Source organism: Lepidochelys kempii, chromosome 4 (assembly GCF_965140285.1).
Source record: "Lepidochelys kempii isolate rLepKem1 chromosome 4, rLepKem1.hap1, whole genome shotgun sequence".
Classification (NCBI taxonomy): Eukaryota; Metazoa; Chordata; order Testudines; family Cheloniidae; genus Lepidochelys; species Lepidochelys kempii.
The window spans coordinates 136,543,706-136,559,576 of record NC_136383.1 but is presented as its reverse complement, the minus strand read 5'-3'; positions in this window follow the sequence as shown (position 1 = coordinate 136,559,576).

Below are 15,871 nucleotides of genomic sequence, written 5' to 3'. Positions count from 1 at the left end.
TCTCCTGTCATCCAGTCCCATCTTCTGGCAATTGAAGGTTTAGGGACACCTAGAGCATGGAGTTGCATCGTTGACCATCTTGGCTAACAGCCGTTGGTGCACGTGTCCTCCATGAACTTTTATAATTCTTTTTTGAAGCAAGTTATAGTTTGGCCATCACAGCAGCCCCTGGCAATGAGTTCCACAGGTTGACTCTGTGTTGTGTGAAGTCGTACTTCCTTCTGTTCAGAGATGACCCATGCCTGCCGATACTGGGGGTGGGGGCAGAGGGAGGGCAGCCGGCTTCAGCAGTGTTACTGACCGTGCCCGCTCAGTGTGAGCATGCTAAGTATAAGTCAGGCAGCAAATCTGGAAGGGGGAGGGGCACAAGACCTCCCCCCCCCATGCATCACCTCTGCTTATGTTTGTTCTAAACCTGCTGCCTATTAATTTCATTGAGTAATTTCTGGTTCCTGTGTTATGTGAAGGGATGAATGATACTTCCCCATTCACCTTCTCCACACCAGTCATGATTTTATAGGCCTCTATCATATCCCCCTTAGTCATCGCTTTTCTAAACTGGACAGTCCCAATCTTTTGAATCACATGGAAGCTGTTCCACACCCCTAATCATTTGTTGCCCTTCTCTGGCCTTTTTCCAATTCCAATAAAGCTTTTTTAAGATGGGGTGACCAAAACTGCATGCAAAACTCAAGGTGTGGGTGTACCATAGACTCCACGAGCTGGGGCTTTACGAAAAGCACCAGATATCCTGAGAGGCACCATTAAATCGTCAGACTTGGCAGCACTGCTCCACTGTCCAAAATACAAGGGATCGCGAGTAAGTGCCTCAGACTGTCAGGAAGCCTAAAAGACGTCACATCGACCAGCGTGAGATGGCAGATACGGCACCGCACTGAGTAGCAACCAGCCTGCGGGTTTGCAAGTGGACAATGGTGACAAAAGGGCGCAGGGGATCAGGCCCAAATAGAATGTGTAACCCTCTCCTGTGGGGGGGGCACAGTGAGCTCTGACAGATACCGGGGGGGTCTGGCGCTTAGTTACAAGTGTTCCCAAGGCGTTTCGCTTGGCACGCCATTGACGTCTCATTGCACTGAATTGTGTCGACGTGCATGATGGAGACGTGTGTGTGAACATGTCTGTGCGTGTGCGGGGCGCATGGGTCTGCATGGACGTGCACGCACGAGTGTGTTTAGCTATGGGCGCACGCACGGACTTGTGCATATGGGTGTGAAACACTGCAAACAAGCATGTGGGAGTGTGACTGGGCATGCATAAGCGTGTAGTTGCATGTGCAAAAGCAGGTGTCTGAAGGAGGGGGGCATAGGCCAATACTGAGCAGCCCTTTGCTTTGCTTGGCCCCACAGCTGAGGGAAGCAAGTACAGAGGGGGAAGGAGGAGACCCCCTTGGCTGCCGCAGTTCCTGACCTGTCAAGGTGGAGGTAAGAGTGGGAAGTAATCGCCTCTAATCCGATACAGGCCATCTCCTAGCAGAGATGAACTGCGACACTTCATAACGCGGCCGATAATTCATGCCGAATTGCGATGAAATTACCCATTACGTCCGCCCCAGGAAGCTCAGGTGATGGATGTTATTGCAGAGCCGAGCCAGAGCGATTGGGCTTGTCTCTGGTGGCGTAAAATGCAGCGTGTTAACTAGCCTTGCGCAGCTGAGAGAACCCAGCCCCTCCCATCCTGCCAGCCCCCCCAGACCTGTTCCCGCTGCCTTCCCTAAGCCTTCCCCGATCAAACACCACCTGGCTTCCTTCTGGGCCTGGCCCTCCTTCTCCAGCCCCTCCGTCGCACCTGGGTCTCTCCAGGCCCCAGAAATCCAGGTGATCGCGCCTATGACGTCGCTGACTCAGCTGCACCCCCCGCCCCACACCAAGTGTTATCGCTGCCTGCCACCTCTCCTCTTATAAAGGGGCTGCCAGAGACCAGACCCCAGCGTCCTCCTCCTCTTCACGACCTTCCTCCCACAGGCACCTTCTCTAAGCTCTGCTCCCCAGCAGTTTGCCCCACCCCCCCCAAATCTCACAGCTCTGCCTCCCCACTAGCATCGAAACACCCAACAACGCCATTTAGGCTGGGTGTGTCACAAGGCCGAGAGGATACAGAATGATGAGTCTAAAGGGTTGTGGTGCCTGAAGTGGCCACGCTGTATTATTATGGGTGTTACAGAAGCGCTTAGAGGCCCCAGCCAAGATCAAGATCCCATTGTGCAGGGTGCTGTGCAAACTCATGCAGTGCTTAATTTGGAAAGAAAGAGGTGCCAGGGCTCAAGCAATTTTTTTACTTTCATAACTGACGCAGCAAGCCCAGAGGTGCCGGGGCTATGAACTGCCAGGCCCAGAGGTGCCGGGGCTATGAACTGCCAGGCCCAGAGGTACCGGGGCTATGAAGTGCCAAGCCCAGAGGTGCCGGGGCTATGAATTGCCAGGCCCAGAGGTGCCGGGGCTATGAATTGCCAAGCCCAGAGGTGCCGGGGCTATGAATTGCCAGGCCCAGAGGTGCCGGGGCTATGAATTGCCAAGCCCAGAGGTGCCGGGGCTATGAAGTGCCAAGCCCAGAGCTGCTGGGGCTATGAACTGCCAAGCCCAGAGGTGCTGGGGCTCAGCCCTGGCAAACCCTGGCACAAATTAAGTACTGAACGCATGGTCAGAGACAGTCCCTGTGCTGAAGAGTTTGCGAGGGTGAGGATAAATAATTAACCCAGTTTCACAGACTGGGAAAATGAGGCACAGAGAAATTAAGTGACTTGCCCAAGATCACAGAGGAAACCATCAGTGGAACGGAACCCAAATCTCAGCCTAATGCTTTCGCCACAAGCCCCCCCTTCACTGCTGTGATTCTGTCCCTGTGTAATGTAAGGGAGTGGAGAGGAGAGTGTTCTGCTCTCTGCACCTTTAAATGACTGGTGGCTCCCTGACTTTCTACTGCAGGGGCGTGGGGAGGGGAATGCTCTGTGCCCGTCAGTTCATGGTTCTGAACGTGGGATGGCAGCCGAGATGGATGGATGTGTATGGGCAGAGATAGCTGGGTGTGCATGAAGGTAGATAGATAGATGGTTACTGAGCCACACGCTAGTCTCCTTCACATGGACCCTTTTCACTGGTTCTTTTTTGGGCTCCCTAATCTGGTAACCGCCACCCACACTGGACTTGGGGAAGAGACTCAGAGCAGCCACGAAGAAACGGTGATGTCTAATCTTTCCAAGAAGGTTTTAGTTACCATCAATATTCCTGAGCCCGGCTCCACGGATGGCAGCCAACTTGCTGGAAAGTGATACCCAAGCTTGCCTGGACTCACTCGATGAGCCTGGGACATGAGTTTCAACTCTCTTAGGGATGGCCAGACAGGATCAGAGCCAAGGCCTAGCTAGTCCCATGTCTTGTCGCTGAGCGTGGCCAGCAGCAGATCCTTCCTAGGAAGGTGTAACAACCCCGGGCCAGGCAGATATGGGATAACCCCTCTCCTCTGACGCTGTCTCAGAAACTAGGAGAAACGGCTGAACGTGTCAGATGTTGTCATAACCATACAGTTAAGGGTGGCCTAGAATTCCTCCTTACTTGTAAGGGGTTAAGAAGCTCAAATAACCTGGTTGGCACCTGACGAAAAGGACCAATGGGAAAAGAAGATACTTTTAAATCTTGGGGTGGGGGGAAGACTTTGTTTTGTGTGTTCTCTTGGGAAGCAGAGAAGCATCAGGTCAGAAAACTCCTTCTCCTATAAACCATCCTAAAAGTCTCTCGTATTACAAAAATTGTAACTAAAAGCCAGGCAAGGCGTGTTAGATTATCTTTTGTTCTGCTTGTGAATTTTTCCTTTGCTGGAGGGAGGTTTATTCCTGTTGTTTGTAACTTTGAAACTAAGCCTAGAGGAAGTTCTGCTGTGTTTTTGAATCTTTTGTTACCCTGTAAAGTTATTTTCCATCCTGATTTTACAGAGGTGATTTTTACCACCCTCCCCCCCCCCCCCTTTTTTTTTTAAATAAAATCCTTCTTTTAAGAACCTGACCGATTTCTCTATTGTCCTAAGACCCAGGGGTTTGGGTCTGTGATCACTTTGTAACCAATGGGTTAGGATATTATTCTCAACCCTCCCCAGGAAAGGGGGTGTAAGGGCTTGGGGGGATATTTTGGGGGAATAGGCACTCCAAGTGGTCCTTTCCCTGATTCTTTGTTAAATCACTTGGTGGTGGCAGCGTACCCTCCAAGGGCAAAGAATGTGTGCCTTGGGGAAGTTTTAACCTAAGCTGGTAGAAATAAGCTTGGGGGGTCTTTCATGCGGGTCCCCACATCTGTACCCTAGAGTTCAGAGTGGGGAGGGAACCCTGACAGATGTCAAAATTAACCCTTTCAGGGCTGGAGCCAACCAAAACGTGCAACGGCACAAAGTTCCCCAGAGGTGGGGTTATGTTACAAGCTCCGGAGTATACGCAGCTTCATCAAACAGTCTGTGAGCCTCCCAGATTTCTCAAGCGCGCCTGGGGACTGAATCAGAAGTGGGCCTGGGCCTGTCACATAGTTTAATGAACGGTTGGAAGACACTCAGACACTAAGGTGATGAGCGCGGTCTGAGAACGTTTATGGAAACAAGCAAGGGTGTATATGGACCACTGTCCTCTAGTGGATGGAATGAGAACTACCCAACTACCCCGCTGTGCTGCATAGATCTCATATGGTAACCAGAACTAGACTCATAGATTATAAGGCTGGAAGGGACCATTGTGCTGATCTAGTCTGACCTCCTGTACAGCACAGGCCCTAGGACTTCCCTGCATTAACTCCTGGTTGAGCTAGAGTAGATCTTTTAGAAAAACATCCAACCTTGATTTCAAAATTGCCAGTGATGGAGAATCCGCCACAACCCTTCGTAAATTGCTCCAGTGGTTAATTGTCCTCACTGTTAGGTCCATTCCAGGAGGTTTATCTGCCACTTTCACGTCCTGGACACTAGGTGCTCTGGCAGGCAGGATTTGCCCTCCTGCATTTTGGATCTTCTACACGCAGGCCAAAAAGGGGAGGAGTTTGCACATGTCCATCTGCCTCTTCCTGGTGCCACTGGCCAATACCTGGGGATTACAGCCCCTTTGTTCTGGTGCTTCTGCCACACTGGGGGGAAGCTCTGGGAAAGAATGAATGAGAAACCATGTGCCCTATATCCAACTATTTAATTCAAGGCAAAGGAGTGAAGTGGGGAATAAGCACTGGAAGTAAATCAAATAAAAATTCACCACAGTGCTGCCTTTTTATTTGACAATTTTGGGGCCGTTCATAAATTTGCATATTTAATTAAATACCATGAGCAAATAATTTTCCATTAGACGCTGAGTTAGTTATTGCATATCACAAGGCTCCTGCACTCCTTCTTTGTGGGCAAGACCAGATAACGCTCCCTTGACATTCAAGAACGCAATGGAAGCACATTTCCGAGGCTTTCAATTTTGCGTTGAGCGAGCAAGGCATTGAGCTTTTAGAATGTATTTATTTTTTAAAAAGGCTTCTGTAGCTTTCCCATTCTCCTCTCAGGGATGTCTTTGAAAGCACACATCTGCAAAGGGGGAAGGAACAAAAAATAACTGAAGAGGTAAAAGAAGGAGAGGAAAAAAGGTGGAGGGTAAGGGACCAGAAAAGGCCAGTGAAATATACCCTTCCCTTTCACCTGGTCCAACTTGAGAGCTGAACTCAGTTTGGTTTGGGGATTACAGATCTACTTGTGACAGGGATTCCTGGCAAAATGTTCCCTCTACCCTACCCTGTGGGGTCCCTTTATAGGGAAATTAGCATTCAAGCGCGGGAGTGAGATGCTGTTTTATGGAAATTGAGGTCACCCAGAGGGAAGGCGTTACGGCACTTTACCACCCTTCTACAGCTCTAACCAGAGCACGCGTCTTTTCTAATCTTAGTCTTCGCCTTGTTCCTGTGGCTTGACTTCACTGCATTAAGTGCATTGGGGCAGTCACGTTTGTCTCCAGCTGTGACCTTTCCCCTCCTGAGAGCCTGGAAAAATCCACTCTTCTCTTTCCTCCCTTGTTAAGGAAAGCGCATTGTTGTCTCGTCAAATCAATTGCATGAGACCCCGCACCGCAGTGCACAGTGGAAGTGCTGTGTATCAGTTAGAGCCGGAGGGAGTTGCATAACATCCCGGGTCCCTGTGCATAAATGAGGATGTGGCGCTGCCCTCTAGTGGCTGGAGTGACAAAGAGGCTCTGGAACCTATAACTCCTAGCAGGAAAAGGAATTCTCCGTAGCCTTTGCTTCTGGAGGTGAATATGGTCAGTGGACTGGGACTCTGGAGGGGTCTAGGCTCAGCTCTGCCACTGCCCTGTTGAGTGAACATGGGCAAGTCACTTCTCTGTGCCCTGGTTTTCCCTCCCACCCTCTGTCTGTTTAGATTGTAAGCTGGGCAAGGGCGGCTGTATGTGTTTGTACAGCACCTGGCACAGTGGGACCCTGACTGCGGGGAGGTAAGGGGGGGCTCTCTATGCTACTGTAATGCAAATAATTAAGAACAAGAAATGGGCTGTGGTTCTAGCTGCGTTTGTGACTTACATAGTCATTGTGTCTGCAGCAGGTAGATTTTCTTACAGGTGGACTCCTGGGTCCTACGGCTGCCTCTGTCACAAAGCCACAGCACCTGAAGACGTGCTGCCAAAGCAAAAAGCATTTGAGCGCAGGAATGTGCCTTTGGGATACATAAGGATAGACTCAAATCCCTTCCCCCAAAACACGTTGGCTGCTTGTTTTTTCCATTTGAAATATCTGGTCCTCGATTCTCACCCCTTGTTGGCGAGGTCTTTGAAAGACCTGAACAATGATGGCACACGAGGCTGTAACTAGCGCTGGGAGAAAAATACCTTTTTCAGTGGGAAATTTTTTTCCACCCCCCAAAAATTCCCCATGTAAATTGTTCAGTTTTTCAACAAAAATCCAGAATCAAAAATCTTTCTGTCTTTGAAAACCATTGTCAGTAAAAATGTTCAGGTTTCATTTCAGGAGTGTTTTGATCAAAATGAAGATTTTCCATGAAAAATTTCTTTGGGGTCGGGAAGGAGGAGGGGATGGTTTGGATGGGAAAAAAATGGCATCTCCGTTGTAGCCACGGCTCAGTTCACCTTCCCTGTAACGGAGGAAGCAAGGGATGCTGGTGCCAAATTGTAAGATGCAAGGAGCTAATGCTGGGGTTAGACCCACCTGGGAAATCGCAATTCAACGGTATCTTACCAAGGTCCCTCAGCGAAGGGCAAGGTTCTGCCTCTGGCTCTCTCATGGGCACTGAGGAGCCCATGTGATTGACACAGCCCCTAAGATGAATTCTGTCTGAGTCAGCTTTTCCTTCTCTGGGCTCCACCATCTCTGCAGAGGCAGATTTTGTACATTATAAAGAACCAGGGCAAAGCCAAACATTTGGGTGTGTTTTTTTGCTCCCTTTAACCTCCCCATGACTCTGTTTCCCCATCTGCCAAACAAGCTAGTCGGACCTGTCTCACGGGATTGTTGTGAAGCTTAATAAGCTGGTGTAGTGCGCTTGGCTGAAAGGTGCCATGGAAGGGTAGAGATTTGTTATTGTTTGTCCTTCTTCTGACCCCAGTGTCCCGTTCTTACTCTAGTGTTGTCCCTTCGGCAAGTGGTAGAAGGTGTCTGGGTTTCAGGTTCAGCATCCCAATAGAAGATGAATCAGTGACATGGAGCTGGGGTCTATTCTAAATGTGACTGGTCAGAACAGAGCTGGTCAAAAAGCATAGAGGGCAAATCCTTCTCCCAGGAACCTCAGCTCAACTCTAACAGCTGGTTCCCAGGGAGCAATTCTGCCTCAAGAGATGACCAAAGCCCTGAGGTAAGTGGGGAAGCGAGATACCGGGAGGAAGCACAAGCATTTACTGGTCAAGACAATAGCAGACCAGCACATTTGTTCACTCAATCCTCACAATGGATCGGCCCTAGCAGCAACCAGCCTCACTACTCCTTTGCCCTTTGAATAGTCCAACTAAACATCTCTTCCCCTCACCGTCTCCTGCAACGCTCCGGAGCTGCCTCTGAATGCCTCATCCCCGCCGAGGAGTGGATCAGGTAAACGAGGGGAGATCTATTTGAGTCCACCCTCGACTTGGAGGGGAACCAGCTCTGATCTCTTTCCTCCTCGCTGGGATTTTTCCCACAGAGTGGTGATGTTCTGAAGGCTTTTGGATCTCCAGCGCTTGCCTGGTTTGTGGGGCGTGTCTGATCTCGCCAGGCTGCCTTTGGAAGGAGAAATGAGCAAGACTAGGGAGTGTTACATTTTAGAGGTCCCCAAATGTCAGACACTGAAAAGACACTTCTTCCCAGCCTGGCATCTCTTCTCCAGAGAGACTTTCTCCCCTGCCCCTGGATGAACTCTTCTCCTCCCGACTTCCAGGTCCTTGATCTTCCTCCTGCTGTAGCCAGTTAGTCCCATCGGACAAGGAAGGCATGCCACCCTTGGAGAAGGCCCCTCTTGCCTCCTGCCATTTGGGCTGCTTAGCAACAACAGCAGGAGGTGTTTCATCCAGCCATGTTCACTGGCCTTCCCCGAACTGGGCTTTGTCTGTCACTGTCCATGTGCTTCTATCGCAGTGAGCGTCCAGCCAGCAAAAGGGCGAAGTGTCCTGGAGCTAATAACGCTGCAATCGCATTGCTGCCCCGACGTTGACCCAGCATCATGACTGCTTTGCGATAGCTCTTCCGAGTGTGGAAAACAATCCTGTCCGTTCCCAGATGTATAGGGCTTTCGCCATGGCTACTGTCCCCCCCGCTCCTCCCCCGCCTCAGCCCCTGTCCTACTGTCACTGTGGGAGATCGACGTGGTGGGATGCATGCATCCCGAGCTGCTGCTAAATGGAAATCGCCCTGCCCTGCAACGTCCCCCCAGACGGAAAACGACCTCATTTGTCAGTACTCCTCTCTCTCCCCCTTCCACAATCTGTCCCTCAGGGCCCAGAGCAGGAGGCTTCCAAGGGGACATGTCACACCATGCAATGCTCTTGTGTAGTCTCCTGTGGATTGTTGCCAACTGGTTTTTGCGTTAGCTCCCCGAGGGATTTTCAAAGCTGAAGAGAAACGGCAAGGACATCTTGTTTCATTGATCAGTGAGTGCTGGGGAATGGAAGAGACAGGTCATCCTCTCAGCTGACACCCGGCCTGCATCCTCAGGTCCCTTTCTGGACAGTCATAAAGCTGTCCTGGGCATGCTCCTCTTTGCGTTTGCAAACCCTCCTCTGCTAGGCTGCCCTAGCTGGGTGCACACGGGGGATCGCCAGATCTGCTGTCTGCAGATGTGGCTCCACTGGGAGCTACGGCCTGTGAGTTTGGAAATTCTGAAGGCCTTGAAGCCCAAGTCTCAGGTCCTCCTAAATGATCACCTCCAGGAACAGATGTGTCTTGAAGTGAGCTCTGCAGATTAACAGATGCAGGCTCTGGAGGAAAAAGGTGGAAGAGAGCTTTGGGGTAATGGACCCCTCCCAGCAGGACTCCTGCCCTTAGCACCCTCCCTTGTCGCCCTGGGGCTGTCCACATGAGGCCTCTTCCCCAGGAGCTGTTGAGGTCTCAGCTGGGCAGAGAAGCACCCAGCCTCTCAGGCAATCCTGGCCCAGTTCATGATGCTTAAAGGACTTTCCATTAATGTTTGATATCATGTGGAAACAAAAGCCCTTATGAATTGGTTCCGGGGCAAGTGACAAAAATGCTTGTCCTAGCAGATGCTCAGATCCCACGTCTCTTATATGAGGATCGGGCCCCAACCAAATGTTTACTGAAGAAATAACAGCCAAGAATGTGGAATGATATTTACAAGTTGTTCTTTTCCTAATGCTGCTGGAGAGACACGTATTCAATTGGTTCGTAGGATGCGTATGACACCACAGGGAGTGGGGTATAATAAGGCACGGTGATCATAAAAACCAGCTTCACACGCTCATAAAGGAATCTGACTCTATCTCGAGTTTGTCACCAGGGACTATCCATTGGATTTTTTTTATCCATTACTATACTATTTCATGAGATGGCTGCATCTGACAGAGGTCTCTTAGTTACAGTCAAAGCTGAAGAAAACTCGTCAGCCCAGACTCTGAGCTGAGCTGTGTGCTGCTCGGGGGTGGGGAGTAAAGGTCTTTGCATACCATCTTTGCAGCCCCCCTACATTTGGCAGGTGCCTGGGCACCTTCTGGTGTATGGTATATGGCTGAGCAGTCCCAAGGGCTTTACAAACATCAGTGAAGTAAGACTCAAAACCTCCTTGTGAGGTTGGCAATATTATCCCCATTTTATAGTTGGGGAAACTGAGGCACAGCTGCCCCACAGGTCACCCAGTGTGTCTGTGTTGAGGACGGAAATAGGACCCAAAGGCCATTGGAGGCAGTGGGGAGTCTTTCCACTGACATCACTGGGCTGTGGATCAGGTTCTAAGTCCCCTGGCTCCCAGCACTTGCCATAGCAATATGCCCCTCCACCCTCCTTTAACCTTTGTGCCTTGAATAGACTGAAACAGATGGAGTTTGACAGACAGACTGAAACAGACAGAGTATCCTCACTGTGTTTAATCGATGAGGTGGATATCAGACCTGGAGGAAGACCTAGAATAACATCAGTGAATGTACTCTGTTTGTGCTCCTTTTGGGTCTGTTCCCCCTCCCCCAAAACTCTAGCTACTGAGGTTTTCAGCAATCATGTCGGGAGAAGCAAAGAAATCCAAGTGACTGTATGAGAATCTTCGTAGAAAGTGTTTGCCTTTGAATTCTGATTGGTTGAGCTTCATTTACAATCAAGCAACAAAAACAAATATCATGGGATCTATGTATCCAATAGGAATAACCACATCTGCTTGGATTTTGAATAATGGCCTCAACGAGCTTTTAAAATCTATAGCTCAAGGAGTATTTGAATAACAAGCAAAGGCGAGAAAACGCTAAGATGCTCAGGGATAAATTCATCAACGGGAAAAGAGGCTACATTGACCAAATTAGGGCAGTTGCTATGCATTATGGGCATGACCTCATTGACTTCATGGAACAGGCCATACCCACTTAGCTTGAGTACGTATGTAGAATGTTAGTATGTAGGCCTGTTTCAGAGTAACAGCCGTGTTAGTCTGTATTCGCAAAAAGAAAAGGAGGACTTGTGGCACCTTAGAGACTAACCAATTTATTAGAGCATAAGCTTTCGTGAGCTACAGCTCACTTCATCAGATGCATATCGTGGAAACTGCAGCAGACTTTATATATACACAGAGAATATGAAACAATACCTCCTCCCACCCCACTGTCCTGCTGGTAATAGCTTATCTAAAGTGATCATCAGGTGGGCCATTTCCAGCACAAATCCAGGTTTTCTCACCCTCCACCCCGCCCCCCAAATTCACTCTCCTGCTGGTGATAGCCCATCCAAAGTGACAACTCTTTACACAATGTGCATGACAATCAAGTTGGGCTATTTCCTGCACAAATCCAGGTTTTCTGACATCGCCCCCACCCCCATACACACACAAACTCACTCTCCTGCTGGTAATAGCTCATCCAAACTGACCACAGAATTATGAGTTTGATTTTTGATACTTTTATATTTTTACTAATATGTGAGATCAAAGACACTGTGTTGTATTTCCCACAACCAGAAGGGTCTTTTAGCGCAATGAGAAAAGATAAGTGTGATGCCTCGCCTGCCTCACACTGGGCTCTAAGGAGTTAACAGAGCCCTAGGGAGGCTGCATGTCAGGCAGCGAATCAAAGAAAGGCTGAAGGGAGCAGCCAATCAGGGCCAAGCAGGCCCATATAAAAAGGGAGCTGCGGGGCAGAGGAAGGCAGTTCTCTCCTGGGAGACCAGGGAGGAAGGAAGGACTGTGTCTCTGGAGGGCTGAGAGAACTGCCAATACCCTGGACAGAGCAGTGCTACTAGCAGGAACTGGGGGAGTGAGAGACAGCTCCCGGCTGGCTGCCAGGGTTTGCAGACCGAGGCCCTGAGGCAAGGGCAAAGAGGATGCTGGGGTCATGAGGAAGTGGCCAGAGAATTCACTCCAGTAGCCACTAAGGGAAGTGGCTGAACAGCGGATTGCAGGTCCCCCAGAAGGGGGGAGCACAGAGTGTGACTGGAGGGCTGAGTCGCTGAAGAGGATGTAACGGTCCTTGGAGAGACGTGGATCCTAGAGCGGAAGTGATGGTGGTGAGGCACCACCAGAAGAGGGCGCACTAACACGCAGTGCTAATTCCCAAGACAGGCAGCAGGAGGCGCCAGAGAGGTGAATGAAGCTCATTACAATAAGAAATAATGCTAACGCGTTGCTGGGTATGGTGGAGCCAGCTCTCTGGTTCCAGAGTTCCCTCTGGCTGCCTGATCAGCTCAGCTCTTCTGAAACTCTTGCTCATGCATTGAGCTCTTCAGTCTTGTTGCTCCAAGTCAGCGTCCCAGCTTAGATTGAAGTTGGGAATTGCCTGGCCATAGGGCTCTTGGATGATCTGGAGGGGGGTGCTTTCTGTGCCTTACCTCTTTCTGATTCTTTCACCCTCTCCCATCTCAACCAGCAAATAAGCCTATTTCCCAATAATACCCTAAACCTATTCAAATTACGCAATGGTGGATGAATAATTTCATTCTATTACCATTAGCGGGGATTGATTCTGCACCATCTGCCATGGCATATGCTGTTCACACAACACACCACCCACACTGATGAGAGGATGAAATTAGATCCATGGGTAGATGATCTACATTAAGAAACAGTCACCAGAAGCCCTAGGATCCTAGGGACATGTGAAGATGCTCATCACCTCCCTGGCATTCGGGAGACCCTGGAGAGGACTCAAAAGAGCATCCTGATGCAACTAGTCAGACTCTGGCAACTGACAAATCAAGGGATCATAGAATCATAGAATATCAGGGTTGGAAGGGACCTCAGGAGGTCATCTAGTCCAACCCCCTGCTCAAAGCAGGACCAACCCCAACTAAATTATCCCAGCAAGGGCTTTGTCAAACCTGACCTTAAAAACTTCTAAGGAAGGAGATTCCACCACCTCCCTAGGTAATGCATTCCAGTGCTTCACCACCCTCCTAGTGAAAAAGTTTTTCCTAACATCCAACCTAAACCTCCCCCACTGCAACTTGAGACCATTATTCCTCGTTCTGTCATCTGCTACCACTGAGAACAGTCTAGATCCATCCTTTTGGAACCCCCGTTCAGGTAGTTGAAAGCAGCTATCAAATCCCCCCTCATTCTTCTCTTCCACAGACTAAACAATCCCAGTTCCCTCAGCCTCTCCTCATAAGTCATTTGTTCCAGTCCCCTAATCATTTTTGTTGTCCTCCACTGGATGCTTTCCAATTTTTTCACATCCTTCTTGTAGTGTGGGGCCCAAATCTGGACACAGTACTCACCAATGTCAAATAGAGGGGAACGATCACGTCCCTCGATCTGCTGGCAATGGCCCTACTTATACAGCCCAAAATGCCATTGGCTTTCTTGGAAACAAGGGCACACTGTTGACTCATATCCAGCTTCTCATCCACTGTAACTCATAGGTCCTTTTCTGCAGAACTGCCGCCTAGCCATTTGGTCCTAGTCTGTAGCAGTGCATGGGATTCTTCCGTCCTAAGTGCAGGACTCTGCACTTGTCCTTGTTGAACCATGAGATTTCTTTTGGCCCAATCCTCTAATTTGTCTAGGTCCCTCTGTATCCTATCCCTACCCTCCAGCGTATCTACCTCTCCTCCCAGTTTAGTGTCATCTGCAAACTTGCTGAGGGTGCAATCCACGCCATCCTCTAGATCATTAATGAAGATATTGAACAAAACCAGCCCCAGAACAGACCCTTGGGGCACTCTGCTTGATACCAGCTGCCAACTAGACATGGAGCCATTGATCACTACCCGTTGAGCCCAATGATCTAGCCAGCTTTCTATCCACCTTATAGTCCATTCATCCAGCCCATACTTCTTTAACTTGCTGGCAAGAATACTGTGGAAGACCGTGTCAAAAGCTTTGCTCAAGTCAAGGAATAACAACGTCCACTGCTTTCCCCTCATCCACAGAGCCAGTTATCTTGTCACAGAAGGCAATTAGATCAGTCAGGCATGACTTGCCCTTGGTGAATCCATGCTGACTGTTCCTAATCACTTTCCTCTCCTCTAATTGATTCCTTGAGGACCCGCTCCATGATTTTTCCAGGGACTGAGGTGAAGCTGACTGGCCTGTAGTTCCCCGGATCCTCCTTCTTCCCTTTTTTAAAGATGGGCACTACATTAGCCTTTTTCCAGTTGTCTGGGACCTCCCCCGATCACCATGAGTTTTCAAGAATAATGGACAATGGCTCTGCAATCACATCCGCCAATTCCTTTAGCACTCTCGGATGCAGCGCATCCGGCTCCATGGACTTGTGCTCGTCCAGCTTTTCTAAATGGTCCTGAATCACTTTTTTCTTCACCGAGGGCTGGTCACCTCTTCCCCATGCTGTGCTGCCCAGTGCAGTAGTCTGGGAGCTGACCTTGTTTGTGAAGACAGAGGCAAAAAAAGCATTGAGTACATTAGCTTTTTCCACATCCTCTGTCACTCGGTTGCCTCCCTCGTTCAGTGATGAGTGATGGGTGATGTTCGACAAAACAAGCCTGGAATGCCAAAGATTGCAGCGCACGGGGATGGGAAGATGGCCCGGAGCTGAAAATCCTGCTCGTTAACGGCTGCAATCAGAATGGAGCTCACATGAACGGAAGGCATGTCACTGTGCGCACAGGCAGGAAAGAGTAAATACTCATCATCCACTTTAGCCCTTGCTCCCAATGTGAGTGAGGAAAGGGTTGTCGGCACATTCGCTGGCTTACTGTATCTCTTGCACATGGGCAGTGGGTATAACAGGCCAGGGGAGGCTCAGCCTCCCCTGGTGCACCTGCCACCGACACGCTACCGGACACCGGGGCTGTGGTGGCCCCCCCCCGTGCTCTGCCTCTTCCCAGAGGCCCCCACCACTGCCTCGTGAGTCCCTCCTTGCTCCTTTCCTCCACTCCATCCCCTGCCTCCGGAGGTCCTCGCTGCGTCCCTCCTCTCCTGCACCCCCACCCCCACCAGGCCCCCACCGCCCCATGTCCCTCCTCATGCCCCATCCTCCGTGAGGCTCCCACCGCCTGCTACATCCCTCCTATCCTCCCCCCTCCCTCACCAGGCCCCCACCGCCCTGTGTCCCTCCTCCATGAGGCCCCCAACACCCACCACGTCCCTCCTATCCTCCCCGCCTCTCCCATGGGGCCCGCACCGCTATGCATCCCTCCTCACCCCGCCTTCCCCAAGAGGCCCCCCGCCTGCCATGTCCCTGCAGGTTTCCTGGACAACGGGGAGGAAGACAGGGCAGTGGGAGGTTGGGGAATGTGCTCCGTGCCCCAAGCCATGGCCATTTAAAGCAGTTATCCCTGCAGTGTTCTCGGTTAGCATGAAGTCACTCATTCCCCACACTGTAGGCCAACGGCGTGTGAGCAGTGACATCACATTGCCATGCTGCCTAATCCTAGGTGGGGGCCCTCTGCTTTAGCACCCTGAATTTGGGTTGTGCAGGAGGTCAGACTAAATCATCATAATGGTCTCTTCTGGCCCTAGAAATCTATGAATTTCCAGCATTTGCAGATGATACACAATCACTCGAGATAGTTAAGCCCAAAGTAGACTGCGAAGAGTTCCAAAGAGGTCTCACAAAACTGGGTGACTGGGCAACAAAATGGCAGGTGAAATTCAATGTTGATAAATGCAAAGTAATGGAAAACTATACCTAGAAAATGATGGGGTCTAAATTAGCTGTTACCACTCAAGAAAGAGATCTTGGAGTCTCTGAAAACATGCACTCAATGTGCAGCAGCAGTCAAAAAAGCGAACAGAATGCTCAGAG